At 36.9% G+C, this 15,306-nt stretch overlaps 1 protein-coding gene and 1 long non-coding RNA gene across 3 annotated transcripts in view; one reads left to right on the top strand and one right to left on the bottom strand.

Moving 5' to 3' along the window:
• Nucleotides 1-9,055, bottom strand: part of smad1 (SMAD family member 1) — a 39,767-nt gene extending 30,712 nt beyond the window's left edge. Inside the window, exons 1-2 of one of the 2 annotated variants that reach the window (XM_041785075.1) lie at nt 8,876-9,055; nt 3,591-3,807 (exon numbers count right to left, since the gene is read on the bottom strand). The gene's annotated coding sequence lies outside the window, so the exon portion shown is untranslated. The remainder of the gene's footprint in view (nt 1-3,590; nt 3,808-8,875) is intronic. The other variant, XM_041785073.1, reaches the window with a different exon arrangement.
• LOC121508315 lies at nt 8,499-12,408 on the top strand. Its single transcript, XR_005991797.1, has 3 exons — nt 8,499-8,695; nt 9,407-9,540; nt 12,329-12,408. It is a non-coding gene; the product is annotated as an uncharacterized LOC121508315 (long non-coding RNA).
• The last annotated feature ends 2,898 nt before the right edge of the window (nt 12,409-15,306 follow it).

Below are 15,306 nucleotides of genomic sequence, written 5' to 3'. Positions count from 1 at the left end.
TGGGATCAGTAATAGAGGGTGGTCCGAATTGGTTTTATTGAGTAGAAGTGTCGGGGTCTCAGAGAGGGGGATGCATCCAAAAGCAGCTGTCACAGTCACTTGTTAGATGGGACAGTTAGCTCTAGATAGCACAGCTGTCAGTCAAAGCAGCCATGGCGCTTTCAAAGAGGGGGTGGTGACAAGTTGAACTTCAAGCAACTGCCGACGCTTGTTCGGGTTGGACACATGGGGATGCACCTGTATCTCTGCCAGCTGTCCTTCACTGTACAGGTGCACTCTAAGAAGGCTTTTCTACACAAAGGAAACCTCTTTTTCTTCTTATATTACATCTTTGACTTGATTACTTTACCTGTGCTTGAATTTTCTTTCATTCTGCAAAGACGTGCAAGTCAGGTGAATTTCGAGACTCTAACTTGCCCAGGGCTATATTATTCTTTAACAGTTTTGGCGTCCAGTCTCAGGCATTTCCCCTTTGATTAATGAATTTGTGCTTGACATGCTATACCTTTGAAGATCCCTTTGAGTTCAGCTGCTGAGCAAAAGACTTGTTGGGACCTGTAGGGTGTTGTAACTTATTCAAAAAGACAACATTTTGTCAGTTTTGCCTTTACAGGGACTTTACAGGACAGGAGAAGAGACTGAACCAGCATTGTTTAAAACTGATAATGCTGGCTGCTATTTGGCTTTCATTGAGGGAGGTTGGTCACACACATCAAATAGGTGCAAGGCATAAACACAGCATAGAAAAACAAGAAAAAATGGCACATGCCCCTGACAGCAAAATCATGAAAATGTTTCAAAGTGAGAGGTTTTACCCAGTGAAGCTTTTTGAAATATGGGCGTTGTACCCATATTCATAGGTTTTGGTCCTGGAGGGCAAAATGAGCTCACAGCAGTGGCAGCTACCATTGACCACTATGTGGAGCTGCAGTCAGGAAGGCTTGCAGGGGAGGGAGGTTCTCCTGAACTGCTTCAGCATGGGTTTGCGAAAGGGATGTTCAGATACCATTTTTTCCTTCCCGATACGATTCCGATACCGAGTGCTGATCTGGTACCAGTGTGAACTTTCTGGACTGACTGTGCAGACTAGCAAATTATTTTAGTCCTATATTTATCTCAGAACATGGCTCAACAAATAGAATTGTTAATGTAGTTAACAGCATCTCTGTGACCCTAAAGTTGTTATCCTGCTGATTATTGAGTTTTACTGCTAAATATTAAAATAACAATAATACATGGGGCTGAATCAAAGGCTCTCTCCATCTCTCTCTCCATTATGCTCTATTTCGGCAGAATGATGTGATTACGGAACAGCCTGCAACTGGCTTACGGACCCTCACAAAGGGAAAACAATATGGCGGTTAGCATTTAAGCAAGTGGTAATAAACGATTGTAATTTGATTAAAATGGATAAAAAAGATGTCAAATATCGGGTTTAATGGTGTGGATTAAATCATTTAAGTCCCCTAAAGTCACACAAGTTCCAGCCTCGCTGAAAATGCTGCCACAAGGGATTCAAAGGCATCAATAGTGTCAACGGTAAGGCACAATGGCTAGCTTCAAGAGGAAAAACAAGTAAGAGGAAATGATTTAGAGTTCAAATGTTATTTAGCTTTTGTTTTTAAGATTTATTTTTGGGCCTTTTCATGCCTTTATTAGATAGCGGAGGACAGTGGATAGACTCGGGAACAGGGATGAGAGAGGGGAGAGACATGCGGCAAAGGGCCACAGGCCAGATTCTAACCTGAGCTGCCCACGTACATGGTGCGCGCCTTGAACCACCCGATCAGCTGTGCGCCCCAAGTTATTTAGCTTTTGATAAACTATGCCACTTCTTGTCATGTACGACAGCGCTGGTCTGGAAGGCTGTTTAAAGATCACATTCAGAGAAAAACAGCTACACAGCCACCATTCTTTGCTGCTGCAATGGGTCCTTTGGTTCTTCTTCAGTGCTCTAAAACGGTAGCCCATGTATGCAGTGTTTTACGGCAGAGTAGAAGAATTGATTACCAGTATTTAGCATGGCTAAACAAAGCAAAATATAAAGCTAAACCAAACAGTATCAAACCGGTGCATAAACTTGTGTACTCGTCGATATTAATATCTGCATTTTAAGCAGTATCGTATGTATTTCTGATACTGGTATCGGAATCGGAACAACCCTAGTTTGCAATTATTGCAGGAGGGGTTAAGTTGTACTGTAAGCAGGGTATACAATGGCTGCTACTGCTGAAGCAATTAGCTTGAATGTAGCTGCAGAAAGCGGCAGTTTTATCAGAATTGTGACATTTCCTTATTAAAACAAGAGAAAAGAGCCACACTGAAAGCTTCCCTTTGCGGAGCAGATGTTTTTGCTCTTCTCCTGACCGGCCTCAGCAAAAGTTTTACCCACACCAAGCCCCACTGTTCATAAGCGACAGCAGCTTTTGCCTGTGAAGCACAGGTTTGTAATTGAGGTGTGCATTTGTACAACCTCATTTTGTCTTGTTGCTTGAGTTGGCGGTGATGAATGTGACAGACAGAACATTTGTTCAATCACCTTCTGAGAATTTATTGAAAAGTCCTGCCCTTCCCAAACACTCTATGGGAGCTTTCTCAGATGAATGTGAAATATATCCATGCAATGGATGTATAAAATAGTCCATCTGGCATGCCAGGTTACAATAAATAAGATTATTATTTGTACATTAAGATTATTGTTATTGTATATTATCATTTTGTCTCCAATAAATCTACCTGTTTTTACATTACAGCTCTTGTAACTACCTTGATGTGTAAGTGATTTGGACGCCCCCTGTGAGCAGAGAAGGACGGTGCATGTCCTTTCTCTTTAACTGTCTTTTTGCCTTTTAAGCTAATTTTATTTCTTCATATTAATGTAACAGTTTTGTTCCCCGGTATCTTCAGTTTCTTCTATTTCTCTTTTTACTTTTATTCGTTTACTGCCATTTTCTGCTTAAATGTTTTGTTTGATTTTATAGTTTGTTTTCTTTTCTTTTTATTTCTCTTATCTCATTTTATAACAACTATGCCAGTTTTATTGGTTTACCTCTTCTTATTGTGTGTTTCTTAAGTTTATGTTATGATTGGGTTTTAGTGTGGGATCTTTACTGTTGTATATTTGTTTTTTTTGTATTTTTGGTGTTGTGCTGGGCTTCTTATGCTTTAATCTTATAAACCTGCAATATAAATAAAGTTATTCTATCCTCATTGCTTTATGATCTTGTCTTGTACATGTGTAAAGCTAATCGCTACATCTGACTCCTACTCCACAGCATTGGTGAAAGATAAAATAATTTATGAAAATAATCAGTTTTTGTATGACATGAAGAAGCAACAGTAATAATTTCAGTCTGTGTGATAAACAGCTTAAAATACCTCACAGGGGATTTATATTCTACTGTTAAACTTTAACTTTATATTCTAACCATGACTGTATGATTCACATTGGACTGGACACCTGTGATTGAACATCAATGGAGTGAGCTGGCATGATGAGTTATCTGGAGATTATCTACATCAGTTTCATGTTGGGAACACAAAATATCTTTAAGACACGGATCATAGCCACTACATGACCAGTTACTTACATTTCCAGAAATACCCCCTCACTGTGATTGTCTTCTGTCAAATCAAACCTGCATCCTGCTCACCAGATCATCGAGCAGATGTTCCCTCTGTTCATCATGGCTGAGGTCATACCACAGGAGAGAAGGGGGGGGTCTGTACATCTGGAGCTGGCTGGGGTATTGTAAGTGATAGCCATCATGACATCACCTCTTCCTGGTTTGGCCTCCAAAGACAGATCTGCAGGGCAAAAATAGACCACTCCTCAAACAAAGCTGATGACTGATTGTTTGCAGCAAAAATGATTATGCTAGTGGGTAAACCACAAGGACATCTGAGGTCAAATGTTACTCAGACAAAAGAGCAGCTGTAAATGCCTAATGAGATCCTGCATCTCTTAGATGTATGTCAACAGTCACACAGAGGGAAACATTATTTAATTGTTTGAGGGACTGACCAGTTGTTAAAGCTCTCTGTATGGTGATTCAGATGATATTCTGTGTAGCATGTGAGATTATCTGTAAGTCTGATTGCAGGTGTATGATATGAAAAATGTGGTGGAAAATTTCTTTGTTTTAAATGCCTCAAAACAAACATGTTCATCAATCAGCTCAAGAGCTTCCAGACACAATATATAAAGCTACTCAAGAAGGGTTGACCAAGCACAAAAGTAGTTCTTTTTCCTTTTATAAAGGAACAATAAGTTGATTTTTGGTACTAAAATGTCTATATTAACTGAAAACTCCTAATCCTATGTTGTACATATTTTAAGTGGAGTACTAACATTACTTACAGTATTTTCAACAGCTTTCAAAGCCAGAGAAATTCTCCATTTTTATAGATGTCACGGCAGCAGCCAAGTCAAAGCTACTGTGATAGATACATTTTTAGTGTGAAAACACTGGATATAAAAATGTAAGAAGGTCACAAAAATTAGATGATGTTATCTGAATAATGAAGTTATAAAAATGCATTTGAATTAAAAATGAGTGATAAATTGTGAATTTATTAGAGGATGGTTTTATGAAAATTGTTGCAATTTGGTGGTAAGAGTGACAAATTTACTAAGCTTTCTTTGGGTAAGCAGACTCAACAGATTTATGCTCCAGTTAGAGATATCAAGTGCCACAAAGCTTAACTTTGTTTTGGCTTTCTGTTTAAAGCTGTGTACACTCACTCACACACAGCAGCCATCTATAAGTTTAGTGCGTCATTTAGTGCTTCTTCTGCAGAAAGAGGAACGATCACTTCCTGTCTGATTCCAGAAGATTAAAGTAATGATGAATGCATAAACATTTTTGCAGTTTCAAATATACGACACTGCTGTAGAGAATGAGACTGCAGAATATTGATGTTGAAAGTTGTATTGATAAATTAATAAGGTGATTTTGCCATCTGACAAAGACAAACTTTTTATGCATATTGTTTATTTCCAAAGTAAAAAAAAAAAATCACTTAGTAAAACTCTATTACTTTAACAATACATCTACACGTATATCTGGTTTAAACAGAGTTATCAGGGAAATGTAACGAGGTCTGGCAGCTTTTGTGCAATCCAAGTGGGGAAATTTGTTTTATATTTAGCTAAATCAAGGTCAGATTCATTTATTTTGCTGATTTAATAGGCTGCATGATGGTACAGCATAGGCAACAGCTCTCAGGTGATACCCCAAGAAATGTTTATCATGCGTTTTGTTGCAAAGTCTGCCATGTTTAATGGATTTTTCAGAATGTTATGTCCAAACATTAAAATTACAGTTTCCGAAGATGCTGTGCCCTCATTGTTCTCTTAATGTTGGGATGATCTACAGAGATTTATCCACTTTCCTCTCTTGAAAATTGAACCATGATGGCAGCAGATGCTGTTTTTGGATTCTCTTATCAAGCAGAGTTTTGGAGTTGCATTCTTTGGCTGCGTCCATACATGTCATGACACAGTTCTTTCAAGGACAATGAGCAGTGGTGAAGCTTAAACGTTATCAAGTGAAAACATTTCTGCTGCTTAGTCATGACGTAAGTTATGTTAGATTTAGCTCACATTCTGTGTAAAGGGCAAACAAGTGGCCTAGAAATGAAGCAACACAATAGTAGAATATTCAGGGTTTTTGGAAACAGAAAGTAAACTGTCCTTGGCCCGGAAGCTTACTGAAAGCAGCATGAACCCTGAGCCTGCTATTAAGTGTATCAAGATTAAAATACAAGGCATACAGTAGGTACCCATACATGTCTGTGATCCACATGATTTGCTCTGTGATAACCTCCAGAAGAAAACTACTATTGCAGGTACTTAAAATGCAACATTTATGAACAGATATGTTGCATTTACATGTGCTAATGTTTGTGTCAAGGCTGCTGGTTAGTGTCCCTGTAGAATTGTTTGCTAATATTTTAGCAATCCTGAACGTGCTTTCTTCTCCAAATCTATTACCTAAAAGCACAAACTTTAACACTTTTGTCAAGGTATATGAACCCTCCTCTTAAAGTTCAATTGCAGGCTACCACATTTATCTAGATATAAAACTGAATAGTACAAACCTCTTGCACCAAAAGCCAAGGGAGTAGAACACTTAGAAATAATCAATGCAATGTGGGCTGTCCTTTCAGGAATTCAAAAAGCTTGTTCGTTGTACTAGTCATGCCACAACATTGTACACATCTCCTGGTTTTAGAATTTGAAACAAAAGAGCATGCATTCAGACTTTAGTTGAGATGTGTACCAATAATGGTTTTCTTCTAGTCTTGCAAATATATGCTCTTTAACAGAAAAAATATGTAGAAATCAAAAATATCTAGAAATCAAAATACATACCTTTGAAGTTATCTAAATAGTACATTAGATATTTCTTTAAATATAAGAGTAGATTTATGAGATCACAATTTGAATAATTTTCACAAAGAGCGTTGTAGATTTTTTTTCTCAGCACTTAAAATGCCCTCTTTAAAATTTCCACTTTAAATTAAGAGACATTTCAAACATTTTGAACTCTTATTTTGTTTCTGCCTCCAAACTATTTCAATCTCGTCGGCTGTCTTTGGAAAATGCTTTTCTTAAACATACAGTAAATGTATATGCAGAGGTGGAATAAGTACCACACTATTGTGCTCAAGGAAATGCAGTTACTTTAGTTAAATGTACTTTATTAGAAGTTGTAATTTATAAATCTACTCAAGTAAAAGTTTAAAGTAAGTCATTTAAAGTTTGCCCAAAGTACTGAGCAGCTACTTCAAATACCCAAGGGGATTTCTTGGTGAAATATGATCTTCCCTTAATGAGCAATAACAGCAAGAGAACATGAATCGCCAACCAGGTTGGTTATTATAGTGCGACTTCCCCTTAAGTACAATGAAAGAGCTGTTTTTGGATGAATGTGGGATCATTTTTCTGCTTCCGACTGTCATGTGTTTTGAAAATCAAACTACTGGCCATTTTCTTGTTAACAGAAAGCATGGGCATCCTCATTTTTGCCTTTAGTTTTTGTTTTCCTACCCATATTTTGGAAGAAGTGTTGTACTTCATGATATTTCAGACAGCATTAAGTAAAAGTAGTGATTTTAAAAAGTACTCATAAAAGTACATAAAAAGGCTACTAACTTACAGAAAGTAATGCAATTAGTTAGTTTCCACCCCTGTATATGTTATGTAATTCCATTTTGAATACAGTTAGATGAAGAGGCAAAGTTGTGCCACATTGGCTGTGTCAAACAGTGTATCCAGGACCATCCACGTGGAGAGCGAAATAGGTAGAATGCATCGTATTAGTGGCAACCATACCCAAAAGCTATCTCTTCTTCAACTGAAATTTTGTTATCATTGTCTTTGAGTTACAGCTCAAACTACACTAAAATTAACTAAACTAACAACACTTCACTCTAAGACATTGTCCCTTAAAGATGTAGTGTGTAAAATTGAGGCTACATTTTGAAATCAGTGCTTTTACTTCTACTTAGGTATCTTTTAATCAGGGTAACCGAACTTATACACGAGTACAATACCATTGTACTTTATTCCACCTTTGTTGACAATAGAGTAGCACAGAGACAGAATGATTCTACGTCACATCCCAAAACAGCTGTTATAAACAACAAAAACTGGAGTGTTGATACCTGAGTGTTTAACAAATTGTGTTAACTCCCAGAGTCTAATCTTAACAGATTATCAGATCATCAGATCAGTCAACTGTTCTGAGTTCTGCCAACTGAGATTTCAAATCTGGTGGGTGGAGTTTCCCCATCATGCCCTTGGGTCGTGTTGTTTTTGTATGAGTTCAATTAACATTGTCAGTTTTGCTTTAACTTAACTATAAAGGTGTGACTTTACCTGAACCAAATGGTTGGAGATTTATTCTTTTGTTGTTATTGCCAATAAAGAAAGTTTATATTTTACTGTACAACTCCTTAGAAGCTACTATACTGAAAAAAACAAACAAACAAAAAAAAACAAAACAAAAAAAAAAATAAACAGAAAAACCTTTAGGAAATTAAACACTTTTTACTTTTGCCCAAGTAGATTTTTAGGTCAGTACTTTTACTTTTAATTAACATTAACCAGAGCAAAACTTTTACTTTAGTACAATAGCTGTGTACATTTTCCATCTCTGGTTATTTGGTCTGTTCTGTGGAACCGTAGAAATATGCAAGATACATAAATCCAAGATGGCAGAGTCCATGAAGGCTACCCTCCCTATGTCTTATTCTAAGGTATTCAGAATAAAGCAATTTTATACAACTTTCATTTTATATACTCAAGTTATTAAATACTAATTTATATAGACATTACAAATACATCTTGCTCCGTTTCACCATTTTTGTTCCACTAAATGCTACTAGGTTAAATACTACACACTGCACCTTGAACTGCAATTCTTTGACCCTACTGAAGTTTCTAGTCGGACAGTAAACAATGGCAACGCGGTTAAGGTCAAGACGTTACCACTGCTAGCCGCTAGCTAAACCGACAGCCTCAAAATTTTCCATAGTTCAAAGGTCGTTCATTGACAATATTTTTGCTAAAACATAAACACCGGCATGAAGGCTTTTACTGAGTGGAGTTCCGAGTGGAGCCGACGCTAAGACCGAACAACAAGACACAGAGGAAGGCCACTAATGGACGCCAAATTAACTTAAAACAGTAGGAATACGGTTTCGTTTTTCTACTTTATCTAGTTTTTCAACGTTTACTGCAGCTGAAATGTGTTAAGTCGCGTTTACAACACGCTGTTGCTGTAGCTAAATGTTGCTAAATGATGAATCACTTGCCTAACATCGGCCTTTAGCTAACATTTTCAGGACAGTCTTCTCAAAGCGTTACCTCTGAGCTCGTGGTCTCCAACGGCCGTCTCTTGTGGTCCGCTGCTTAGCTCGTTAAAGCTGGTAATGTGTAGCCCAGGTTTATTCTGCTGGGAAAAATAATTGGATATTTCCCAAAGCTGCTAATCTCTTAGTTGACTAGGAGGTTGGATGCTTAAGGGGAAACAATTATCACGGCATACATTACCCATCATACCACCGCCTTAAAGTAACAGGCTCAGGCCGACAGGCCGGTGTTTCGGTTACGCAGGTGTCTGACCATTTCACCTGAACAGGTCTGTAGTCGCTGTAGTAAAGGCAGATAGTGCAGACCCCGAGTTTTCACATTCTTTCAAGGCGTATTTGTTTAGTTTTTCGTTAGAATGGAAAGGTAGCCAATGAGCGAAAAAAAGTTGATGTTAGCTAGCATGTGACAACCACGACGCATTATGGTCAGAGAGTAAACCGTTATAGAAACAAACCGTTACCGACTGGCTGAGGTTTTTAATGCATGTTGGTTAGTTTTTAAAAGACTTTTATGGTTTTTACATAGATGACGCTTCGATTGACGACCAGACACTCATAATATAGGATGACATATCAGTCAGCCTTGTGAATATGGAAAACAGTTTCGGTATTGGCATTTACAGAATGCTGCCATTATTCTCTACTCATCATTGCATCAAGGTAGGCTTTAAAATAAAGAATAACATATAACATAAGAAATATTATGGATAAATTAAATGTAAACATGTATGCATAGTCAAATTGTGTCAAATATTAAATGGAAAAGAGTTATGTGAGGGTGTTTTGGACTATAGCACCCGTAAATACAACAGGAGGCTACGTTTATCTATCTCAGTGGTTGCTGTATCACTGTGTATGGTGCTGTATGAAATAAAATACAGCTGTGTTTCAATTGTAGCGGCAAATCACATGCAACAATGTTATATTATTTTGACTGGTCACTGAGACATGCTTCCTTGGGACTCTAAAAACAGCTCACAAAGCTGTAAATGAAGGACATGGTCATCCTGGGAATTCCCCCTTAAAATGCACTTGGAAAAGGAAACCATAGACCCAGACACTAGGATGATGTCACCAATCTATAACTGATCCCTGTGGTCACAGCTGTCATGTGACCAGGACAGATGTGTGTGTGTGTGTGTGTGTGTGTTAAGTGGGGGCAGGAGGGAAGATGGTGTCTTTTATAGGGATCAGTAATTCACAGGACAAGCCTCAGTAACTGCTCAAGATAATTCTCTATGTAAAGTCCAATTTAATTAAATACTGCGTTAAACTTCACAGAGGGTTTGCTCACATGAGGATGTAATGAGGGTCGCAAGACAAAGTGAAATATTTCTTCAGTTACTGGTGAAATCTTGAACAGCACAGAAAAGGTTATGAAAAATCTGAATTTTAATTTCATTTTAATTTATTTGTTTATTTGATTAGGACAGTGCACATTAATTAGCAGGATGTGCCAAAACCCTCATAAGTGGGCATCAGAGGATGACAGAGTAATTATGAATGATGTAATATTTATGGGATTATTTTACCAAATCCTGGTAGCCATTGAAATAATAAGGACAAAACCTTTATTTGTAAACTCTGTTGTATTTGTTAGCCTGGCATTGTATTCAGAAAGAAAAAAAAAGATGTTACCCAAGGTACAAGGGCGACTTATCCTATAGTAGATTGTGAGCACCACCAAGTGGTGGAAAGTAGTCAGGTAAACCATGAGTTGAAGACTTGAGTGTCTAGTTCAGGGATGTCAAACTCAATCACAGCAGGGGCCGAGTTCTGAATTTGGGTCCAACCTGAGGGCCGAACAAGGCCAACATTTAACCATAAACTGTCAACAATATTTTCACCAGCAATATGCAATATTGCACCTTTTGCGATTTGAAAATTGCAGCAGGTTATATTGCAATTTAATCTAATTTTCCATTATTTGCCCAGCCCAATTTAAAGGCTCAAAATCTGAGATGAAAATTCAAACTTACCAACTCAAAAGGCATTTAGAGTCAAAAACATGCTTTTAAAAGGCAAATGTATATAAAAAAAACATTTCATCATAATCATAATTATTAATGGTCAAATCATGAGATAAAAATTTGAAATCATGAGTTTTAAAGGTCAGAGTATGAGATAAATTTAAAAATCATCAGTTAAAAATGTCAGAGCCTGAAAAAAAATAAAATGTTTAGTTTTTACAGGTCAAAGTATTACTTAAAATTTTAGACTGAGGATAAAAAAAAGACCAAATTATGAGCTAAAAGTCAGTAAGGTGTCAAAAAGGTCAAAATGTGAGAAAAATAAATCAAAATCGTGAGTTTAAAGGTCAAAATATTACTTAAAAAAATTTAAATTGAGGATCTTCTAGGTGAAAAATAAGATAACAAGTCAGAAATGTGGATTGAAAAGGTCAAATAAATAAATAAAAAGTCAAAACCATAATTTTGCGTGATAACTGCGAGATGCAAAAAATCAAAAGTATGAAATTAAAACAGAAATTATTCTCCCACATTCCTAACTTTTATCTAATTATTTTACCTTTTTCTAATTTTTATGACAAAGCAAAGATACTTTAAATCATCACGGTTAAATTTATATTTTTAAACTGGAGGAAGTCTGCAGACCTTGAACCTGTGGGCCAGTTATAATAAAAATATATGATCTGGCGGGCCAAGTAAAACTGTACCACGGGCCGGATTTGGTCCCCGGGCCCCGGGCCACCCCTGGTCTAGTTATATGTCAGGATTGTACATATTTCTTATGTTGCCATCTGCTTGTTCTAGCACTTTCAGTAAACTTTATTTATAACATTAATTTAAAACAATAAAATGTCCCTAAATATTCACACCATTTAGGTTTTTTCTCAATACTCACTGAATATTCACTGAATATGTTAACATTTTTTAAGTTTTTCATTTTTATTAGCCTTTTTGACCATTGAACTTGTCTTATAGTCACTGTTTCATCTTCCTTTGTCTGATAAAGTAACTATTTCTGTAATTAGGGGAATTGTATGAATTTCTATGATGTTTGATGCTACGTTCCCCCTACAGTACCTGTACTTCTTATTGACACAAGAACTTTTGAATATTAATTTAACAGCCACAGATAATGCCACATATGTGCACTTTAAAGGCTTTGTTCTCAGGGAAATACAAAATACATCATCCTACTGTTAGCATGAGATCCCTGTAATATCTGGTGACACTGGTTTCAAAACTGTTGTAAAGATGAAGGAAATTACACAAAATTCAGGGTCCCTACATTTGGGTCTATTTGATGGGGCCCTCTCCTCAACAACTACTCTTTTCGTGCCTTTATGGACCCTTCTGATATGATGCCCTGTATCCTCAGCCCCTTTTTACTCCCTACTCCACAGCTACTGGCCCCAGTTACAGTATCTCAGTAGTTGGAAAACTCTCTTTAACATAATGTTGATGTGGTTTTTGTTTTCCAGGAAAGACCTTCTTGGTTGGATTTCCAAATTTCAAACATCTCTCAAAGTTGAAGGATGGCAGCCTGGACCTTTACACCGGGGAGATAAGTACGTAAAGAGCCTCATAGCGATAATACAATACTGCCAAATGCTTTGTTCATGTGTCCAACAGTGGTCACTTGGTCACTGTTTTCTTTCCAGCTTGCTGGTGACGTTTTAACATTCAATTCTTGTAATTCAACTTAACATACTCTTGATCATAAAAATGTTCATTAAGCTCAGCAGAATGGTGAACTTTAATAGTTAATGGATAGTCGGGGTTCTTCAAATCTGATTGCCATTCCTGTATTAACTATATGCTGTGGGGATAGATTGATTTATCACCGCTGCCTGGTCGATATAATACAAAAAAATCCATTCCAAATAGCTAGTTTTGATATTTTCATACTTACCTTTTTTGTTTCAAGACTTTGAGTTTTTTTAAAGCCCTAAAACACTTTGAAATGCTCTCCTGCTAAGGATTTATATGGGTACTTAAAATCCTTGATAATACTTGAATTGTAATGTTGTGTTTTCAAAGGTTGAAAAGTAATTGGATTTTGCATGAAGTGCTCGAGTAAAAAGTGCTTGAAATTGTATTTGTGTGCCTCTTGAGATGAAAATCTAACAATCTGACTGAACAGTTCACTTATTAGAGATAGAGATTAAAGACATTAAAGATGGAGAAACAAAATAAGTTGCGGGCTCTTTCACATTAAACTATGTATTTGCTGATTAAATAATTAGAGTAAAAAATATAGTTTCTCTTTAGAAGAATAACAGGCAGTAACAAGTCAACTCAGGATATCAGTTGTCATTTTTATAGGACATTACATTTGCAGTTTCATAAAGAATTGATTGAGAATGAAATTATGGGACGCAAATATTTGTAACTTTTTTTTTTGTAACTGTTGAGGCCATAATCAGCTGTAAATAAAATAAAATTGGAAAAAAATCTCTCAGATATGACAAAGACTTCAGGTGTGGCCACATCAACTATTTGGTACATTCTAAAAGAGGGAGAATCCACTGGAAGACCACAAAGACAACTCAAGTGGGTGGTATCAGAATCCTTTATTTGGTAAAGAAAAACGTCCTTACAACATCTAAAAAAACGTCCAGAATGCTTTGGAGGTAGTTAGTGTATCATTGACAAAGTCTACAATCAAGAGATGCCTTCATGAAACACAGATGCTTTACGAGAAGAGAGAAACCGTTGTAACATTAAAAACAAGGGGCTCAGATTAAACTTTACCAGAACACATCTAAAACAACCCTCTGAGGTCTGGAATCAGATCCTTGGACAGATGAAACCAAGACAAATTTGAACCAGAATGATGGAAAAGGAAAAGTAGGAAGAACGAAAGGAGCAGCTCATGATCTAAAGCATCCCACATCATCTGTCAAACATGGGGGAGTCAGTGGGCATGTATGGCTGCCAATGGAACGGCTCACTTATTGTTTACTGATGATGTGTCTGCTGACAGAATTGGTAAGATGAATTCTGAAGTGGGCCAAACTCTGCTCACATTCAGCCAAATGCTAATAAACTTACAGGGTGATGCTTTACAGTGTAGATAGATAGAAAGCAACCAAAGAGTTTATTAAGGCAAGGAAATGGAATATTGTTACAGTTTCTCACAATTGCTAAGACACATTTCTCAAACTCTCCCTCCTTTTTCTCTTAACATTGAACACAAATCCCAGTTTTAAATAACCTGGCACGCCAGATAGATTTGTTTCACACATCCATCTGGAAAACCTCTCATACACAGCATTTGGTAAAGGGCAGAGCCTTTGAAAAAAACTCAGAGGGTGACTGGATGAACGTTCTGTCTGTCACATCTTTACGGGCCAGTCAGAGCAACAAAATACGTGATGTAGCCACTATCGAGCTGCGCCCCTACCAAGGAGTAAACTCCACAGGGAACTGCATAACACGAACCATGGCGACTATAGACATGTCAGTACAAGACTTTTGTCGTTTTTGAAAAGAAAACAACTCACTGCTGTTCTTTGTTCTTCTTTTAATGAAGAAATGTCATCAAGTTTGATAAAACTGGTGCTTCAGCAGTATCCACACTAATGTCTTCTGCCATAATTGGTGCTTGCTTATGTCACGACTCCGCTGTGCCAGAAAGTACTGCCCCTCATCGCTGATTGGTCCTGTCACTTTCTAACCAGGCCAAAACAGTTCAGATGGGAGCTTTGCAAGATGGATTCGCCAGTGAGGAACACGGAAACGGGCGTATCCATCGGCTATACAAGGTTAACTTTTCAAGCTATTTTCACAAAAACTCAGATTCTGAAACAATCACACCTAAACAGTTTTAACTGTTTCAAAATCAAACTGAAATGCTACAAACAGTTGAGTTTGCACATGTTTTATATGAGGTTTCCAGCAAATGTTGTTGTCTATCATCACTCCCAGAAATGTATTTCCATACACCCATTCAGTGTTTACACCCTGTGTTTGTACCTGTACTTGATTATTTGCTTACGCTTTTCAATCATCATGATTTTTGTTTTGTTTAGATTTAAAGATCTTTTATTTTTGTCAAACCATTTTTTTATTTTAATGAAGTCTGAAGCGATAAGATCAAAAAGTTGCTGTAAACTCTCACCAGTACCCAAAATATTTGTATTATCAGTAAATAAAATATATTTTTAATAAAATAGACACTTTACAAATATCATTAGTATATAAGATCAATATTTCAGGTCCCAACACTGACCCCTGTGGGACACTATGGAAAATATCTGAACATTTTGAGGAATAGTCTCCCATCTTCACATTGCTGCCTGTTTCTCAAATAACTCGTCACCCAACTCAAAACTAACCCCCTTATCCCATACAGTTCCAATTTATGAATCAATAGTGTCAAATACTTTATTTAGGCCAATAAATACCCCTGCTGCATATCGCTTTTATCCATGGAATTTGTGATTGTTTCGATGAG

Source organism: Cheilinus undulatus, linkage group 4, assembly GCF_018320785.1.
Source record: "Cheilinus undulatus linkage group 4, ASM1832078v1, whole genome shotgun sequence".
Lineage (NCBI taxonomy): Eukaryota > Metazoa > Chordata > Actinopteri > Labriformes > Labridae > Cheilinus > Cheilinus undulatus.
Note: the sequence above shows the minus strand (reverse complement) of the source record. Positions and strands in the feature narration are given on the sequence as shown.